General features: G+C 34.2%; 1 long non-coding RNA gene across 1 annotated transcript; it reads right to left on the reverse strand.

Annotated features, from left to right (window-relative positions):
- Positions 1–4750: 4750 nt before the first annotated feature.
- LOC102664949 (uncharacterized) lies at positions 4751–8814 on the reverse strand. Its single transcript, XR_415188.4, has 2 exons — positions 8213–8814; positions 4751–5327 (listed from the first exon to the last, which is right to left on the reverse strand). It is a non-coding gene; the product is annotated as an uncharacterized lncRNA (long non-coding RNA).
- Between the last annotated feature and the right edge of the window lie 11360 nt (positions 8815–20174).

Below are 20174 nucleotides of genomic sequence, written 5' to 3' on the forward strand. Positions count from 1 at the left end.
GTCATCTATGAACGTAATGAAATATTGTTGTCCATTCCAAGAAGTTGTAGGAAAAGGACCACAAATGTCTGTATGCACTAGTTGTAAGACGTCTTTAGCTCTTTCGGAACCTAATTTCCTTATGTTTGTTCGTTTTCCCTTTATGCATTCAACACAGACCTTAAAGTCCGATAAATCCAAAGGGTCAAGAATTTCATCCAACACAAGTCTCTGAATTCTCTGTTTAGAGATATGGCCTAAACGCTTATGTCATAAGGTGGCTGAATTCTCATTCAATTTTCATTTTGTACCACGTGAACTTGTTTGTAGTATTTCATTATAGGAACTAACAACATCGAGCATGTAAAGATTATCAATTAAAGAACCAGAACCAACCATATTTGAATTTTGATAGAGACTAACTTTATTATTTCCAAATGAACAAGAAAATCCAAATTTGTCCAAACTAGAAATAGAAATTAAATTATGTCAAAAAGATGGTACAACAAAAGTCTCAAATAAATCCAAATAAAATCCAGTTTTTAACTGTAATCTAAAAGTTCCAACAGCTTCCACTGCAAACTTCTTGCCATCACCCACAAAGATGAACATTTCATCATCACTTGGTCGTCGGCTCCACAGGAAACCCTGCATAGTCATTCTTATGTGAGTAGTAGCATCAGAATTTACCCTCCAATTATCTTTAGGTACAAAAGCCAAATTAACTTCAGAACAAACTAGAGTAAGAAATTTACCTTTCTTCACACGTCATGCGACATATTTGGGACACTCTTTCTTCATGTGTTCTGACTTCTTGCAAAAGTAATAGGTAAATTCCCCATCCTTCTTTTGTATCTTTTGTTGAGAATTCCCTTTCGTGGCACCCTTAGTCTTCTTCCTTTTCTTATTTTGAGAGGTCGAAGTTAAGTGAGCATTTTCAGTCCTATCTCTCTGTAGCCTCTCCTCCTCTTGCACACAATGAGATATAAGCTCATTGAAGGACCATTTGTCCTTTTGAGTGTTATAGCTCACTTTTAATTGCCCAAAGTGTGCAGGAAGCAAGATCAAACCAAGTGCACGAGCAGGTTTTCACCAAGCTCTAACTTAAGTGACTTAAGTTTCGATGCGAGATTGAACATCTCCATAATGTACTCTCTTATGTTCCCTTTGCCTTTATACTTCATGGAGATGAGTTTAGCCAAAAGGTTACTCGTCTCCGTTTTTTTCATTTTTTGCAAAGTATTGCTCAATTTTCTCAAGGAATTTGTTTGCACTTTGATCCTCAGAAATAGAGCCCTAAAACGCCTCTAGAATAGAGTGCTTCATGATCATAAGGCACATTTGGTTAGACCGATCCCACTTCTCAATTTTTACCTCATTAGAGGTTTCCAGAGTAAAAATGGGTCATTCCGTCCTCAATGCCAAGTCCAAATCCATGCAGCCATGAACAATTTCTATGGCTTCCTTCCAAACCTTAAAATTTGTCTCATTCAGCATTGGGATAGAATTCACTTGGGCAGTAACATTTGCAACACTGGCAATATTAACTAAAGAGAGAACAAAAACTAATAACATGTTCACAAATAATCAAGCAAGTTATATAAAGTATATATATAACAAGACATGCAAATATTTTCCATAACAGATCCATCACAAGATACCCAGCACAACATTAATTCTAGTCTTTGGACAGAGAAATTAATTCGTAATTGGTACTCTCAACGCAATGATCAAATATTGACAATTAGTTCTATCAAATAATAGTCTTTCTTTGGACCGACTATTATTCACATGAAAAAAAAAACTTTATAATTGTCATATTTATCATCGTAGGTATGTTATTATTTGGCCAAATTGTGTCTTCCTTTGGGCCGAACACATTCGCATAAATAATTTTATACTAACATCCATGCAATTTAATTAAATCAATTTACACAATAGAGGTTACTTTGGTAGCATAACGGTTCAATCAATTTAATTAAAATTATTGGACACGCAAATAAATGGAAAGGATCCGTAATGGTTAAATTTACACCCAATTATAATAGCAGTAAATATTTGAAAACAACATCATGGTAAACTAATTACACATCCAAAACGAACATACCACAATACTATCACAAATTTATGCTAACCATAAGAATATCATATAGTATCAGCCTATCACCGATTCATGAAGGAAAAATAGTTGGCAAAAAAAATAAAAAATTATTCATATAAGACAAAAAAACCATTGTCTTATTATTGATTCATATAAACAAACAAACAAATATATATATATATATATATATATATATGAAATTGTGTCACGTACAAAACATCATGATAATGACATACATATAAATTCACAAATCGCACACAATGACCTTATAAAAATATAAGTCCTTGTGGCTTTGTATTTGACGTAAAGAGTTGTCGTAAACCTTATATGTATAAAACAAAACAAAAAACTTTTTTCTCACGAAATATATATTGTTCAAGAAAACCAACGCCGGATACGAAGAACCTTTATCCCAAATAGAATAATATGTAAGCACACGCGACACAAACAAAAATAGTATACAAACCCGTAAATCAAATGCAAAGGCTTTTTGTTCATTTGAAAAAAACAAAAATAGTTTCTCCCCAAAATAAAATTAGGGTTCATACAACTAAAACGATCCAGATATAATACATATCAAACAATTTTAAATCCCAATAACAGTAATGGTGGCTCTGATACCACTTGTTAGAATTTTTAATAAACCTTATAAAAGGTCAAATACCACTTATTGAAATTTTAGGGGATCCTTATAAAATATCAATAACCACCAAAACACATTATGTCAAATTATCAAGAGATTTTAAGAAATACCTGAATTCATAAAGCTTGATCAACACACAGCGGAATCTTACAACGGTCACAAACAATTCATTTAATGACAAATCCAACATGTGTATTATATGAGAAACACGGAGTAACATAATATATATGATACACAACTTTATTCCAAAATACATTAATGAACTTTAATATATATTCAAAAAAATAATAAAATAAATTCAATTGGTCAATCCAATCTAACCTATCATTTGATCCACTGAGTTAGTGGGTTAAACTTTTCAACCCACCATTTGAACATGTTAGAAAGGTTAATCAGTCAAATAATCCTTTTCGACATCTCTAGCTAATAATAAATATAATAACCTTGGAAGTGTAAGATGGCCAATTCACGTCATGCATGCACTTTGCGACTCAGCAAACACGAAAAGAGACAGATCGACGACCAAAATGGTAAAGAAAAATTGTCCTAATTAATCATCTTAATTAGCATGAAACTTATTATTAGCATTTTGCATCATATCATTGCACTAGTCCCATATTATATGTAGGTTAAATTACTCAAGTTCATATCTTTTTAGTTCCTATAGGGATTAAAAAGATCACTTTCAAAACTACAGAAACTAAAAGAGAATAAATATAAACTACAAAGACTAAAAAGATCACTTTCAAATTATAGAGATTAAAAAGTAAGAATCATGAACTTATATGTATTATGTCAGCAAATCATTCAACACTGAATGGACGACAAACGGCCAAAATGGGAGAGAAATAAAAATGGTCCAAATCAACGAAGCAAGTCTTAGAAACACTAGCATTGCAACATGCATCATTATTTAGAAATCCCCCTCTTTTACACTCCAAAAACGTTAATGTACGTGAGAATTCAAATTAGTATAGGCACCATCACTCAGTATTCACCCTAACAAAAGGCAAGAAAAACACTTGGACTCAAAAGCATTAACTAAATCCTTACTTCTAGGTACCAAGAACTGATGTCCACAAAAAATTATTGGTTCTTTTTATTACTAGTTCACTAGCAAAAATCAAACCAACAACCAACATTGACTATATTTCTTTATTTTATTTTTTTGAAGAAAAAAAATAGCAAGATAAAACCGTAAATATTTGTATTCTTGCGAACACACTTGATAGTAATTTCTATGACTATAGTTTTTATTCCGTCAACACCCACCCTAGTTTGTTATATACGTAGCTGCATTATTCTGAATGAGGAGCACATGAAATGGTGAACTTTCAGCAAAAAGCACGCAAAAGTTTTTGTTACGAAGGAAGCAAATTGTCGATTATGTTGACGGGTAAAATCATCTAGGTGGCACTACTAGAAAATAGGTTTTCTACATCGGTTATTGGCGCCTTTCTACATCGGTTACCATGCGTCGTTGTAATCCGGTGTCGTTGAAACACAACGACGGTTGAGCGACCGATGTTGAATTCTAACACTCTACATCGGTTATTAGGACAACCAATGTAGAAATCTGCCCATTTTAAGACGGGTTGGTCTCCAAACCCGTCTTAGAATGCCAGATTTCTACATCGGTTGTCCTGAAAACCGATGTAGAAAGTCATCATTCTACATAGGTTGTGGCCTGAACCGATGTAGAATTATTAATTATTTTTAATTTTTTTTACTTTTTGGAAGCAAGAATTATTATGGCATAAAAATTGGTAGCATGGTCATTTCATTAAAAAATATTTCTACAAACTAACTAGTAATTATTAAACTAAATTGTTCATACGAAGATAGAACAAAAGAATAAAATTAATCAAATTTGAACATGGATACTATATACATTTAGCAGAAAAACTGTCTAAAAGTGCTGCTCACTAAATTGTAATGTAAAAACAAGTTGAGACAAGTTGAGCATTTCAATAACTAACCCTGTCCAACTCCCTCTCAGTAATTTTGGCAACATAATGAACATGATGGACAACATAAAAGTTTAGCAGCATATTACTTTCCAGGCTCACAAATTACAAAAGCAAATAAGATCAAACATCTTGCCACAAAATTTTAACAAGAATGAATGAATGATACCCTACATTGTGAAAGAATAATGGCATAATCAGATCAGAAAACCTTTTTTCCCCATCCACCACCAACAAAGAATAAAGGACCAAAAAAGGCTTAATCTTAAGACAAATAACACTACCCAGAAAACAAAAAGCAACCAAAGAAAGTGCATGATAACCTTACAAGTTAAGTAATGAAATACAAGTATTATGGAAACCCTAAAACAAAATGCATCAAGACTCAAGCAAGTTTATAATCCCCTGCAGAAATTTGTGATCAACCATCTCAAGTGCATCATCAGCATCTCCACAACACAAGTGACAAGAGGCGAGATTCAAGGAATAGTCCAATAAGGTTAACTTTCAACTACTTCAAATAAGCAAGCGAATTGCATACCAGCTGCTATGTTTCTCCAAAAGGAGGCTAAGATTTTGCAATTTGTTGTAATGTATCCATTACAATTTGTTGTAACCTACTCATACAAGGTCCATTCTGCACAGCGAAACAAACATTAGTCAAAAGTCAAATTGAATAAAATAGTTGATTTTCTAGCCTGCTCAATTGAGTTTCCTCGGCTTTGGTAACCATCTTCTTTCACCCAATTCACTCGCAAATATTTCATTTATACGTTATTATAATAATATAATATTTTAAATATACACTATATTAAAAAAATATACAACTTGATAATTATTACATTTATGTATCTTAATTAAAATAATTAGTGTAAAAGCAAAGTTTCATGATGAATCAAGATTGATTCAAAGATATTTTGAGATAACAAAGATGATGACAAAGGTGATGACAAAAAGCTCAAAGGTCAATCAAAGAATGAGTTCAAGATAAAATCAAGAACACTTCAAGATTAAAGAGGAAAGTTGATTTCAAGAATCAAGAATCAAGATTCAAGGATCAAGCTTCCAAGAATCAAGATCAAGATTCAAGACTCAAGATTCAAGAATCAAGAGAAGACTTAATCAAGATAAGTATAAAAAAGTTTTTTCAAAAACTGAGTAGCACACGGATTTTTCTCAAAACATCAAAGAGTTTTTACTCTCTGGTAATCGATTACCAAATTATTGTAATCGATTACTAGTAGCAAAATGAATTTGAAAAAGTTTTCAAATGAATTTACAACGTTCCAATTAATTTCAAAAAGCTGTAATCGATTACAATATTTTAGTAATCGATTACCAGTGTCTTTGAACGTTAAAATTCAAATTCAAATGTGAAGAGTCACATTCTTTTACATAAAAGCTTTGTGTAATCGATTACACTGATTTGGTAATCGATTACCAGTGATTATTTCTGAATAATTCAAAATATATAACTCTTCAAATGGTTTTTGACTTTTTCAAATTGGTTTTAAGTTTTTCTAAAAGTCATAACTCTTCCAAATGGTTCTCTTGACCAGACATGAAGAGTTTATAAAAGCAAGGCTTTGTTTTCCATTTTTAATTAATCTTTTCTAACAATCCAATCAGTCTATTACAATCCTTTACAAGCCTTGAATCTCTTTGAACTTCTTCTTCTTCTTTGTGCCAAAAGCTTTCCATAGTTTTCTGATTTTTCTAAACCTTGAAAACTTGTGTTATTCATTCTTTTCATCTTTCTTCCCTTTGCCAAAAAAAATTCGCCAAGGACTAACCGCCTGAATTTTTTTTGTGTCTCTCTTCTCCCTTTTCCAAAAGAACAAAGGACTAACCGCCTAAATTCTTTTATGTCTCCCTTCTCTCTTGTCAAAGAATTCAAAACGATAGTCTGATAATTCTTTTTATTCTTCCCTTTTTCATATACAAAAGACTTCAAAGGACTAACCGCTTGAGAATTCTTTTGTATCCCCATTCACAAAGTTTCGAAGGTTTAACAGCCTGAGAACTTTGTCTTAACATATTTGAGGGTACATTCTTTGTGGTACAAGTAGAGGGTACATCTACTTGGGTTGTTGATTGAGAACAAGAGAGGGTACATCTCTTGTGGATCAGTTCTAGTGGAGGGTACATCCACTAGGTTCAAAGAGAACAAGGGAAGGTACATCCCTTGTGAATCTTTGCTTGTAAAAGGATTTTTACAAGGTTGAAAGAAATCTCAAGGACCGCAAGTCGCTTGGGAACTAGATGTAGGCACGGATTGTTGCCGAACCAGTATAAAAACTCTTTGTGTTTGTCTCCTTCTTCCCTACTCTTTTATTTTTCGCTGTGCATTTTAATTTCTGCTTTTACTTTTGGTTAAAATTCTCTTCTACTCCTTATTCTCTTAAGAACATAGTAAAAAAGAGTAATTTTTAAATTAGGAAAGATTTATGAATAATTAATTTAACCCCCTTCTTAATTATTCTGAAGTCACTTGATCCAACAATTAGTAAAAAAATAAATTTACATTAAATATTTTTAACTACTAATTGAGTAACTGCAATATTTGATCTGTTTACTAATTAGAGTTCCAAATGAGCTCCTGACTAGAATATTTTTATGAATTTCTCAATTAATGCCTCAATGACACGTAGAATTCTTTTTTCGCCTTACACCAATTTAAACGTTTCTAGCTAAAACAAAGGTAGAAAAATTTGACAACTTAAAGCCACCAGTTCATTGGTATATTATTTTATAAAGAAATTTTTATAATGTTTTTTTTAATTAAAAACATTCACAACACCGTAAAATTACTTTAAGACTATATATATTATTTTAAAAGGAATCAAGTATATATTCATTCCCCTTGTATAACTGCATTTGACCAATAAAATTGTTGATTTTGATAATCTAATTTCATAAATTAATTTTTTATATGTTTATAATGACTCCAATCAATATGAGGAAACAACAGCCCATTTTCAAGGGACTATCAAATGACATAAACGATTCAATGAATATGATAACTCATATCGCATCTTGCAAATAAAATAAATTTAGTAATATTGTATACATAAAAGGTAACCGAGAAGAATTGATAGTGGATGGTATAAATAGTACTATAATTTCGTAGCAGGCCCCACTTAATACCAATTTATTTCTCTTTGTTAATTGGACAATCGACCATTTGCCAGCAAATTTTGTTCAAATTTATTCGGGCTATTAACTTAAATTTTATCCCAAGTGATAAATTTGAAAAAAAATTACCCCAAATGATCATTTCGCCATCAATAATAGCTACTGTCTAAATAATCAAAATCGACACTAATTACGGATATAAACATTCATATTCCTTAACAAAAAACATCTAAATAATTTATCAAAAATATTATAAAAATAAAAAATATAATTTTTGGCTGAGTGACCAATCAATTATGTGTAAAAAAAACAAAAACAAAACAATTATTTATTTAAAATAATAACAAAGCGTGGCAGAGAGAGAATCATAGAAGGCGTTGGTCGAACCTCGCTTGCAGCCACGGTTCTTGCCGGAGTCGATCGGAGCTGCGTCGTTGGCAGAGCCGTTTCCAGCGGCGTCGCGAAGGAGCTTGTACTGCGAGAGGTTGTTCATACTCACTCTTCCTCATGGAGTCTACCACGACTCTGACGCCGAACAGCATGATCTTGTCGGAGACGACGGAGTTGGCGATTCTTAAAATCGAAATAGCGGCGAGTATAGGTAATAATAGTTGAATGGTGAATGAAAGAGAGATATTTAGGAAGAGTTAGGAAACTAGAGAGAGCGAGAACCCTAGGCTTGGCCATGCGACCGAGCTTAAAGGAAGATTTTCCTAAGATGCCGTGACTCTTGGCAAAGACAGGGAAGAGAAAGAGGCAGAGAGAGGGAAGAGAAAGAGGCAGAGTGAGGGAAAGCGGAGGCAAGGAAGGGGAAGAGGTAGAGGGAAGAGAAAGAGGCAGAGAGAGGGAAAGCGGAAATGTGCACTGTCGGAGGAGAGAGAGAGAGAGAGTCACAACAGGATGAAAGGTAAAATATGAGATTTGTATTATATACATATAGAGAGAAATCCATGTACTAAGTGTGAAAAGTTTTCACAGTTATTTTAAAAAAATGGCTTAAATATATGTTAGCTAGTAAATAATTTTTTTTTGAATTTTTTATATTTTTTTATTGAGTTTCTAATAAAACAAATTTTATTTTTGGTTTTTATTATTTTATTTTAATCCTTTTAATATATTTATTTTTTATTTTTTGTTTCTATAATAGGTATATAATTTGATATTAGTCCTTATTAAATATTTTTTAAAGGACCTAATACAAAATGAATAAGATTTATTAGAAAGTCTGAAAACAAAATTTATTAATTTATCTAAGGATAAAAAAATTTTAAAAAAAAATTAGAGACTCAACACAAAGAAAATTGTTAAGTTGATTAACTTTTATAAAAAAAAAATCATCTTAAAACTTAAATGACTAAAAAAATCTAACTCAATTGATTAAGAAAAAGTGTATGAGTGCTGTAAAAACTTCCCGTGTTATCTTCTATTCTACATTTTAAAAAAAATCTTAAAACTTAAACGTTATATTTATTATAATTTGTTATGGATTCACAATTTAAAACTTTAAATATTTTAGTTTTATAGTGTGCGCATATAAATTAAACTTATATATATTATTTGAAAATAAAATGAGGTAAAACATGAAATTTAAAAGTATTACATTTTTTGTTTCATTAAAAACATAATTTAAACCAAAAGAGAACTGCATGCATGCTATTTCATGTTTGTTTTTCTTTTCTTTGCGTGAATGTTTCGTATTAAAAATTGGTTCCTAGTTGTTGTTTTTTTTTGTTTGAAAGAATTAAAAGCTTGTTTATTGAATTAGAAATATTTAGTAAAATTATCGAATTGAAATACAAGAACACGGTTAATTATCAAGGGATCTAACAACATAATTATATACATGTTTAATCTAATTTACCGTACATTACGTGTGTGCTATACTAGCTCTAACTAGTATGCTTGGGTAGTTGGATTAATATGGAGGTTCGGTGGCTGTCTCCAAGTAAATCTTTAATCTGCTCATGTTACTGCATTGAGTATAATGCTTTTGTCTCTTAATTATATAATCAACTAAATCTAATTATGGTGGATAGTTAGTAGATTCGATGTTTACGTAGATAGACGTATTATTAACACAATCTAATATTCATTATCAAGGAGTTTACTCAGTCAAGTAAACGTGAGTGACATTCTTTTGGTGGCCTACACAATTTGGAAATATTTGACGAAGTGCAGAAGAAACTAACGTCTTAGAAGTAGAATTTTCAACACCATGGATGTTTATTTTATATAATTAAAATTTATAAATATATAAATTATATATCATTAATAATCATGCTTATAGTTTAAGATAATTTTATACTGTAAAATAATCAAAAAATTATCTTTGATATGAATTTTGATATAATTATTATAAAAATTAATACATTTATAATATATGATAGTTTATCATTAAATCACATTGTAAAATTTGTTTATATGTTACGTCATCTATTTTTTTATAAATATTTTTGTAATGTAAATTATATTTGAGATTTATGATAAATAATTTATATTATGATATAATGTTATTTTTAATTATTGATAATTTTAAAAAGTAATAATAAATTCAATTTAAAACTAAAAATATTTAAAATAATAAATCGAAAAAGGTAAGAGGTTAATATTTTTTATAAAAAAAAAAGTACTCTCAACAGATTCCTAAAAACGCTTTAAAAAATAACAATTAAAATTACTTTCATTCAATTAAAAATAGTAGTATATTACCCGATACACACTATAAATAAAGAGGAGTATGATGTGTTCAAATCAAGCTAAAGTGCTAAACCACTCTACCCACATTAATTAACCCGTCACTCTTAGCCACCAACAGTTATTACCATTGATATTTCATCTTATCCTATTATTTCCTTTCTTTATACCCTTATGCTTCATAAACTATGTACGTAGCAACAAGCCACTGCCTCATACATGAGCAATATTTGTTGCTCAATATGAAGCACAACCTTGTATTCAACCCTGTCAAATCTGAAAAACTGGTCCATTGGAACCAAAGTGGTGATTGCTGTCAGTGGAATGGAGTAACATGCAATGAGCTGGGGCGTGTGATTGGTCTTGATTTAAGCGAAGAATTCATTACTGAGGGGCTAGACAATTCTAGTCTGACCTTCCTTCCATCTGCGATATCTGTAGGAATTGAATTTGGCTCACAATGACTTTGGTTCTGTGATTCCTTCAAGTTTGGCTTGCTGAAAAATTTGAGGTACTTGAATCTGTCAAATGCTGGCTTTGAGGGGCAAATTCCAATTGAGATTGCTCTTCTAACAAAGCAGGCTACTCTTGACTTATCTACTTCATTTAATTTACTGCATAGTCTAAAACTTGAGAAGCCAAACATAGGAATGCTTATGCAGAACCTCACAGAAATCACAGAACTCTATCTGGATGGTGTAATGGCATCTGCCACTGGAAAGGAGTGGTCTCATGCATTATCTTCAATGCAAAAGCTTCAAATTTTGAGCGAGTCATCCTGTAACCTCTCAGGAACAATTGATTCTTCACTATCTAAGCTAGTCTCCCAGTGATTCAATTGGATTTGAATATGTCAAGTCCAATACTAGAATCCTTGGCAAATCTCTCAAATTTGACCACCCTGCAGCTCAGCAATTGTGCATTAACTGATGTTTTTCCTAAGGGTATCTTCCAAATGCAAAAGCTAAAGATCCTTGATGTGTCATATAATCAGGATCCTCATGGTTCCTTGCCAAACTTCCCACAAGAAGGATATCTTCAAACCTTGAGTCTTAGCAATACAAATATCTCCGGACAGTTACCAAGTACTATTTCCGATTTGAAGCACTTGGCTATAGTAGATTTATATGGCTGTCAATTTAATGGAACACTCCCAGTTTCATTGTCAAAACTCTCCCAACTTTTTCACATGGACTTGTCATTCAATAACTTCTCTGGCCCTCTACCATCTCTCAATATGTCCAATAATCTCAAGTATCTATCCCTTTTCCAAAATGCTCTCACAGGACCAATCACATCCACTCAATGGGAGAAGCTTTTAAACCTCATTAGCATCAATTTCGGCGATAACTCCTTTAGTGGAAAATTTCCCTCAACCCTATTCACACTTCCATCACTACAAGAGCTTATTCTTTCTCATAATGGATTTGATGGTGTGTTGGATGAATTCCCAAAAGTGTCTTTCTCCAATTTACAGTCTGTTGATTTGAGCAACGACAAATTGCAAGGGCCTATTCCAAAGTCATTTCTCCATCTAAAAAATCTTGGTTACCTCCTTCTCTCTTCAAATCAATTCAATGGCACTATATGGCTAGATATGTTTCACAGAATGCAGTATCTGCAGACATTAGGCCTTTCTCACAACAACTTGACAGTTGATATCACTTCTAGTGGAGATCATGGCCTTTCAGCATTTCCTAACATGACAAATCTGCTTTTGGCTGACTGCAACTTAAGGAAATTTCCATCTTTCTTGTAAAATCAATCCCAACTAGTTTCTCTAGACTTGTCCAACAATCAAATTCAAGGAATGATACCCAATTGGATTTGGAGATTTCATGATATGGTTTACTTGAATCTTTCCAACAATTTTCTGAGAGTCTTGGAAGGAACGTTGCAAAATATTAGTTCTAATATTTTGTGGTTGACCTTCACTCCAACCAACTGGGTCTATTCCTCTTTTCACAAAAATTGTTATCTGATAGGCAATAAGACCCAAAGGATAGGCCCAAAAGGAGGATTAAAACACCTCAGCATTTGAAAGATTATGTTTAAGGGAGTTTGGGCACCAATTATGTTATATCATAGTGCCCCACTATGCTATAATCAGTAGTGAATAATTCTGTTACTAGTGCTTTGTGTTTTGGCAATTATGTTATAGTGCTCTATTAGTGCATAGGTGATTCTATTACTGGCTTTTATCTGTTAGCAAGCACTAATAGCTATAAATATCTAAGATGTATTAACGGAAAGGGTAGAAAATAATATAAGCAATTTCCCTTTTCTATCTTAAGTTCTTACCCTACTTCATGTTCTACAATTCTACCTCTATCCATGTTCATAACATTGGTGCTTTCATTGCATACCCATGGCAGATTCCACACGTTTTAAATCCACCTTAGATCGTCTCGAAGATGCCATCGCAAAACTCACCTCCTCGCAACTAAACCTTACGGTCAACCAAACCACCATGTCCACTAAGCTCAACGACCTCACACAAAAAATGTCCTTCCTCGAAACCAACCAACCCTCACCTTCTTCCTCATCGGCCAACCCCACTTTCTCGCCCCCATCATCAGCCCCGTATCGTATGAAGCTCAAAGTGCCTCAATTTGATGGCTCAGACCCACTAGGGTGGATCTTCATGATCACCCAGTTCTTCAATTACCATGTGACCACTGATAGTGAACGTTTGACGATTCTCTCATTTTACATGGATGGTCCAGCACTTGCTTGGTTTCAGTAGATGTCTTGCAATGGACAAATCGCGTCCTGGTCCGGCTTCTTAAATGCACTGAAACCTCAATTTGATTCTTCTCATTATGATGATCCCACTAGGCCCTTGTTCACTCACAAAGGTACCGTCATTGACTATCTCACGGAGTTTGAAGCTTTGGCCAACCGAATCATTGGTCTCCCTCCTCCCTTTCTACTTAGTTACTTCATCTCGGGCTTGTCGCCGGACATTCGTCGTGAGATCCAAGCTCTACAACCTCTCAAGTTGCTTCACGCGACAGCATTAGCACGCCTTCAAGAGGAAAAACTCCTTGATTTGTGTCGGTTTTTTCGCGGTCACACCTCTTCCCAAGGCTTGTTCGCTCCTCGACTACCTCGCCAAGCCTTATCTTCGTCCTTGTTGCCACCACCACCCTTACTGCCAACACCACCTAAATCGACCATTCCTTATAAACGCTTTTTGCTGGAGGAATTGGCAATGCAACGTGAAAAGGGGGTCTGCTTCAATTGAGATAAGCCCTTTAGTAGAGGCCATTGTTGCTCTTCCAAGTTCTTCCTCTTAATCGCGGACGAGGACGAGCCACCACCAGGGGATTATGCACCATCAGAGGACCATAACCTTGAACCCGAATTAGATGACCCATCTCGAGCCCAAATCAGCTTTCACGTGATTTTGGGCCATGTTGCTCCTGACACCTTATGGTTAGTGGGCCGCATCACTAATCAAAAGGTGTTGATATTAATTGATGGGGGTAGCACCCACAATTTCACTCAGGAACGTCTATTTGAAGCATTGGGCCTGCGTACCCAGCCCACTTATTCATTACGATTCACGGTGGGTAACGGCAATGAGCTCGACTGTCTTCACTTTTGCGGCAATGTCTCCATCCATGTCCATGGACATGTCTTCACCATTGATTTTCACATCCTGCCTCTGAGGGGAGAAGACCTCATTTTAGGCATTCAATGGTTGAAGTCACTTGGTCCCATTCTTATGAACTATAGTGACTTAACAATGCGGTTTTTCACGAAAGCAGGGTTATTCAACTACAGGGCACCCATGACAGGGACCTCGACTCTGTCAACACTAATCTGCTTCAACGAATGGTCAAGACAGATAGCACAAGCACTTTCTTCCATATTCGAGTCACAGAGCTCCCTTCAGACCAAACTCCATTAGTGACTCACCCTAAAGTCACCTTGCTTATTCAAAAGTTTGATAGCCTCTTCCAGTAGCCCACTTGCTTACAGCCACCACAACCCACCAATCATACTATCAAGCTTCTTATGAACTCCGCGCCTGTGAATGTGCATCCCTACCGCTATCCCCATTTTCAGAAGCAAGAAATTGAATGGCAGGTGGATATGATGTTGAGAAATGAAATCATTAGGCCCAACACCAATCCATTTTCATCATCTGTCTTGTTGGTGAAGAAGCGAGATGGATTGTGGCATTTATGTGTGGATTACAAAGCCTTGAGCACCATCACCATTAAAGATTGTTTTTCGATCCCGACGATGGATGAATTGTTGGAAGAATTAGGGAGCGCCTACTAGTATTCTAAACTCGAACTCCTATAGGGATACTACCAGATCCTCATGTGAGAAGAGAATGTGAACAAAATGGCCTTCCGAGCTCATCACAGACATTATGAATTCTGCATCAAGCCACTATGAATGGCACCTTCAAAACGTACCTACAAAAGTTCATCATTGTCTTCTTCCACGACATACTAATTTACAACAAGTTTTTTGGTGAACATTTGCATCACTTGGCACAAACATTCCACGACATACTAATTTACAACAGGATGCTATGGCAGCACCCTTCACCCACCTTTTGACAAAGGAGCACCTTGAGTGGTCAAAGGAGGCCCAATTTGCTTTTCAACAATTGAAGGTGGCAGTAAACACATTGCCAGTTTTGCTCCTATCAGATTTCTCCTCACCCTTCATGGTCGAGACTGGTGCCTTAGGAACAGGAATGGGTGCCATTTTGTCACAGGACGACCACCCTATTGCATTCTTCAATAAGCCATTATGCATAAAACTTTTACATGCCTCTACTTATGTTCAAGAATTATATGCCATTATCATCGCAATCAAGAAGTGGAGGCAGTACTTACTAGGTCATTCCTTTGTCATTCTGATGGACCATGGGAGCCTTAAGGAACTCATGGCCCAGCTCATGCCAACCCCAGAACAACAAAAATATTTACTTCACTTAATGGGTTACGATTTCACCATTCAATACAGGTCCAGCAGAACCATTGTGGTGGCAGACGTGCTATTGCGGATTCCTGAGTTTTCGTCGGGGATAGTTATTATTGTCAATGCCTCAATTCACATTTTTGTAGGACATTAAGCGTGAAATATCCAAACACCTAGAGTTTATCTCTCTGCAAAAGGAATTAAGGGACATTACCGTGGCTTATCTGGACCATACCCTTTCAGAGGACTTGATATTGCAGAAGGGTCGTATATGGTTACCTAGTGATCTGAAATTTATTCCTTTGCTATTACAGGAATTTCATTCATCTCCTACAGGGGGCCACATGGGCATCACTAAGACATTAGCTAGGTTGCAGGAGAACTTCACTTGGCAAACCATTAGAAAGGGTGTTCACCAATTTGTAACTCATTGTTGTGATTGCCAACACACTAAGAATGAACCTGCCAAACTTCTAGAACCTTTTCTAATTTCGGCTAGATCGTGGGAAGATTTGTCCTTAGACTTTATTGTGAGACTCCCTTCTTATAAAGGCAACACTGCAATTTTGGTCATGGTGGATAAATTTCCAAAGGTATTCACTTGGGGATGTTACCTTCTCATTATACAACATATATTGTCGCCATTTTATTTATGCACATTGTTGCAAAACACCATGGCATGCCCAGAAGTCTGGTATCGAATAAAGATCCTCTGTTCCTTAGAAAATTTTGGCAAGAGTTGTTCAAATTATCTGGCATAAAGTTGCACATGAACTTGGCCTATCATCCTCAATCTGACGGTTAAATAGAGTTATTGAACCGCATTATAGAGCAATACTTATGGTCCTTTGTGCATTCTAAACCATCAACCTGGGGTAAGTTATTATCATGGATAGAGTGGTCTTACAACACTTCCAAGAACGCGAGTATGGGTGTTTCACCATTCGAAGTCACTTTTGGAAGGAAACCACCAGTTGTTCCTCATTACATAGTAAAAACTTTAAACTTGGATGTCACCAAAACTTTGTTGACAAACAGGGACAAGGAATTTGAAAGGTTGCGCAGGAAGCTTCTCAAATCACAAGAACGAATGAAATATTTTACTGATCTCACTCGCTAGAAGGTTCATTACACCGTTGAGGATATCATTATGGTGAAACTATGTCCTTATTGGCCATCCTCAGCAATAGGTATCCCTTATTTGAAGCTTGCTAAACGTTACTATGGTCCTTTTCGAGTATTTGAACAAATTAGTAAAGTTGCTTATAAATTGTTGTTGTCAGATAACTCGCAAATTCACCTAGTATTCTATTGCTCCCTTCTAAAACCTTTTCATTCATCCTCACCAGATGCTCCTCAGCCCATCAGTCTTCCAGCTTCAGATGTGGACAATCATCCTTTCATTGCTCCTTTAACCATAATTAGTACTCGCTAGGATAATTCTAACCCTGAACCTCATCTAAAGGTGTTTGTTCAATGGTCTGGTCTAGCTCTTGATGACACTACGTGGAAAGACTAGGTAACTTTGAAGAATCTTTATCACCTTGAGGACAAGGTGATTTTTTATGCCCCAAGGAATGATAGGCAGCAAGACCTAAAGGACAAGCCCAAAAAGAGGATTAAAACACCTCTGCATTTGAAAGGTTATGTTTAAGGGAGTTTGGGCACCAATTCTACTATTTCATAGTGCCCTACTATGCTATAATCAGTAGTGAATAATTCTGTTAGTAGTGCTTTGTGTTTTGGCAATTCTATTATAGTGCTCCATTAGTGCATAGGTGATTTTGTTACTAGCCTTTGTCTGTTAGCAAGCACTAATAGCTATAAATATCTGAGATGTATTAATAGAAATGGGAGAAAATAATATAAGAAATTTCCCTTTTCTATCTTAAGTTCTTACCATGCTTCCTGTTCTGCAATTCTACCTCCATCCATGTTCATAACACTATCAATCTGGACTTCTCAAGTAATAGATTTAGCATTATCCTACCTGACATTAAAGAATACCTTCACTTCACATATGTCTTGTCCCTCTCAAACAAAAGCTTTCGTGGAAAAACCCTGAATCCTTTTGTAATTGTTCTACTCTTAGAATGCTTGATCTTTCCCATAATAGCTTCAATGGCTCCATTCCTGAGTGTTTGACCTCAAGGAGCAATACTCTAAGAGTATTGGATCTAGTTGGAAACAAGCTAACAGATTCATTTTCTTATACAGTTTCTAGTTCATGTCACCTAAGATTATTTAATCTCCATGGAAATCTCTTCGAAAGGTACCATTCCAAAATCTTTGGTCAATTGTCATAACCTTGAACTTCTAAACCTGGGAAATAATCTATTGAGTGATAGATTTCCATGCTTCTTAAGGAATATTTCCATTTTTGAGTGATGATTTTAAGGTCAAACAAATTCCATGGTTACCTTGGATGTGAACATAGCATTGGTAATTGGGAGATGCTTCAGATTGTCGACTTAGCCTCCAATAATTTCACTGGTACACTACCAAGAACACTCTTTCAAAGTTAGACAACAATGATGGATGATGAAGCTGAAGATAAAGAGAAGTCTGGCAAATTATTTTTGCATGTCTATGACTTGCATCATTCTTTGCATTACAAGGATATGGTGGTGAAAAAGGACAAAAGTCTTGTTTTGATATCAAACAAACCGATAGTCTCCTTATCTTATAGAACCGTTGAAAACTTATACTCTTATTGTGTCAATTCATACCAATTGCAATGGAGATGAGCCTTCTTGGATTCAGTTATTGTTGTCAACAAAGGCTTACAAATGAAGTTGGTCAAAATTCCTAATGTTTTCACTTCCTTGGATTTCTCATCAAAACATTTTGAAGGTTCACTGCCAGAAGAGCTTATGAGTTTAAGGGCATTGATAGTTCTTAACTTGCCACATAATGCATTTTCAAGCTACATCCCATCATCTCTAGGGAACTTGACACAAATTGAGTCCTTATACTTGCCAAAAAACATTTTGAGTGGAGGGATTCCCACAGGGATTGCAACTTTCTCCTTTCTCTCAGTTTTGAATCTCTCGTATAATCATTTGGTGGGAAAAATTCCAAGAGATACTCATATTCAGTCTTTTGAGGAAGATTCCTTTAAAAGGAATGAAGGGTTGTTTGGACCTCCACTAACCAAAAGTTGTACTAATGGTGGGGTAAAAGGATCACCAACACCACCATCTTCAACCTATAAAACAAAAAGTTCAATTTATTGGAATGTTTTAAGTGGTGAATTGGGATTCATTTTTGGCTTAGGATTAGTCATCCTTCCCTTTATTTTCTGCAAGAGATGGAGGTTGTGGTATTGCAAACACATGGAGGATTTGCTTTGTTGGATTTTCCCTCAGCTTTATTTTGTTATGAACATCCGGGAGAGAAAAGGTATAGATCCCTAAGGTGGAAGTTTAGTTGATTTTGTGGTGGTCAAGCAAATATAACATGTAATTTTCTTATAATCTTTGTTTTGTGGAATTCAGTACTACTATGCAAAAAATGGGGGTTTTGAACATTTTGGGTGTTTTTTGGAAAACATATTAATGATATGGATGGGTTTTGAAATTATTTATCTATCATGGGTGATTTTTGTCACATAAGAATTGGATGGTGTCAGGCGGAGTGACATCATTAAATTCGTTTTTTATCATTTAGTGTGTGGCGTTAGCATGTTTCATATCACTCATTCAGGTGATTTGAAAAATAATTGATGTCATCATATTTTATGTAACCGTCAATTTGTCTTTTGTCTTGTAGTGGTGACATCATCTTATATCATTCCTTTAGGTGGCTTATTAGAACAGATGACATCACTTTAATGTTGTCTCCTTCATTTTGTATTTAATAATTAAAATTATAATTAAATAATTTTAATAATTAATTTAATTTAAGTAAATTTAATAATTAAATAATTTAAGTGACGTTAATTGATTTAATTTAATTTAAGTAATTTTAATAATTAAATGATTTAAGGGATTTTAGATTTTAATAATTTTAATTTTAATTTAAGTGACTTTAATTAATTTTAAATGTTGTTTTTATTTTTATAATTTGTTGGTCTTGTGGTTTAGAGATATTGATTAGAATTTAGGATTAATAATTTTATTAGGTATGTGTTTCTATTTATTGATAGTTTTTTCTTGCATATTTTATAATCTACAGAAATTTCCTCTGCGTATATTTTCTTCACCAAATACAAAATTTTCCACAACATTTTATTCGTTAGTTTTGTGTCGAGAGAACCTTACTTTCTTATCATTTTCTCTTTACCAATTTCTTTCCTTTTATTTTTTTCTCAATCTAAACAGAAAATTACTGAAAGTTATCTAAAACACCAAGAATATGCACCTAAATAGAGAAAAAAAAAATACAAAAATAGTTTCAATTAATTGGTTTTGAACAATGGCCTATACCTTTTATTTCATAAGTATCCTTAATAATACATTTTATATTAAGAGACATTTTTATTTGTTAACTTTTGTGTTAAGAGAGCCTCACTTTCTCATTGTTTTCTCTCTATTCGATTTCTGTCGTTTGAACTTCTTTTTTCTCAATCCAAAATTTAAATTAGTGAAAGTTATCTAAACCACCAAGAATATGCACGAAAATATTCCCATCTACACCTCTCCCCCAAATAAAACACACACACTAAGACAACAAGAGGGATAAAATCAATTTCAAAGCATATATATTG

The sequence above is a fragment of the Glycine max genome, chromosome 7, assembly GCF_000004515.6.
Source record: "Glycine max cultivar Williams 82 chromosome 7, Glycine_max_v4.0, whole genome shotgun sequence".
NCBI classification, from domain to species: Eukaryota; Viridiplantae; Streptophyta; class Magnoliopsida; order Fabales; family Fabaceae; genus Glycine; species Glycine max.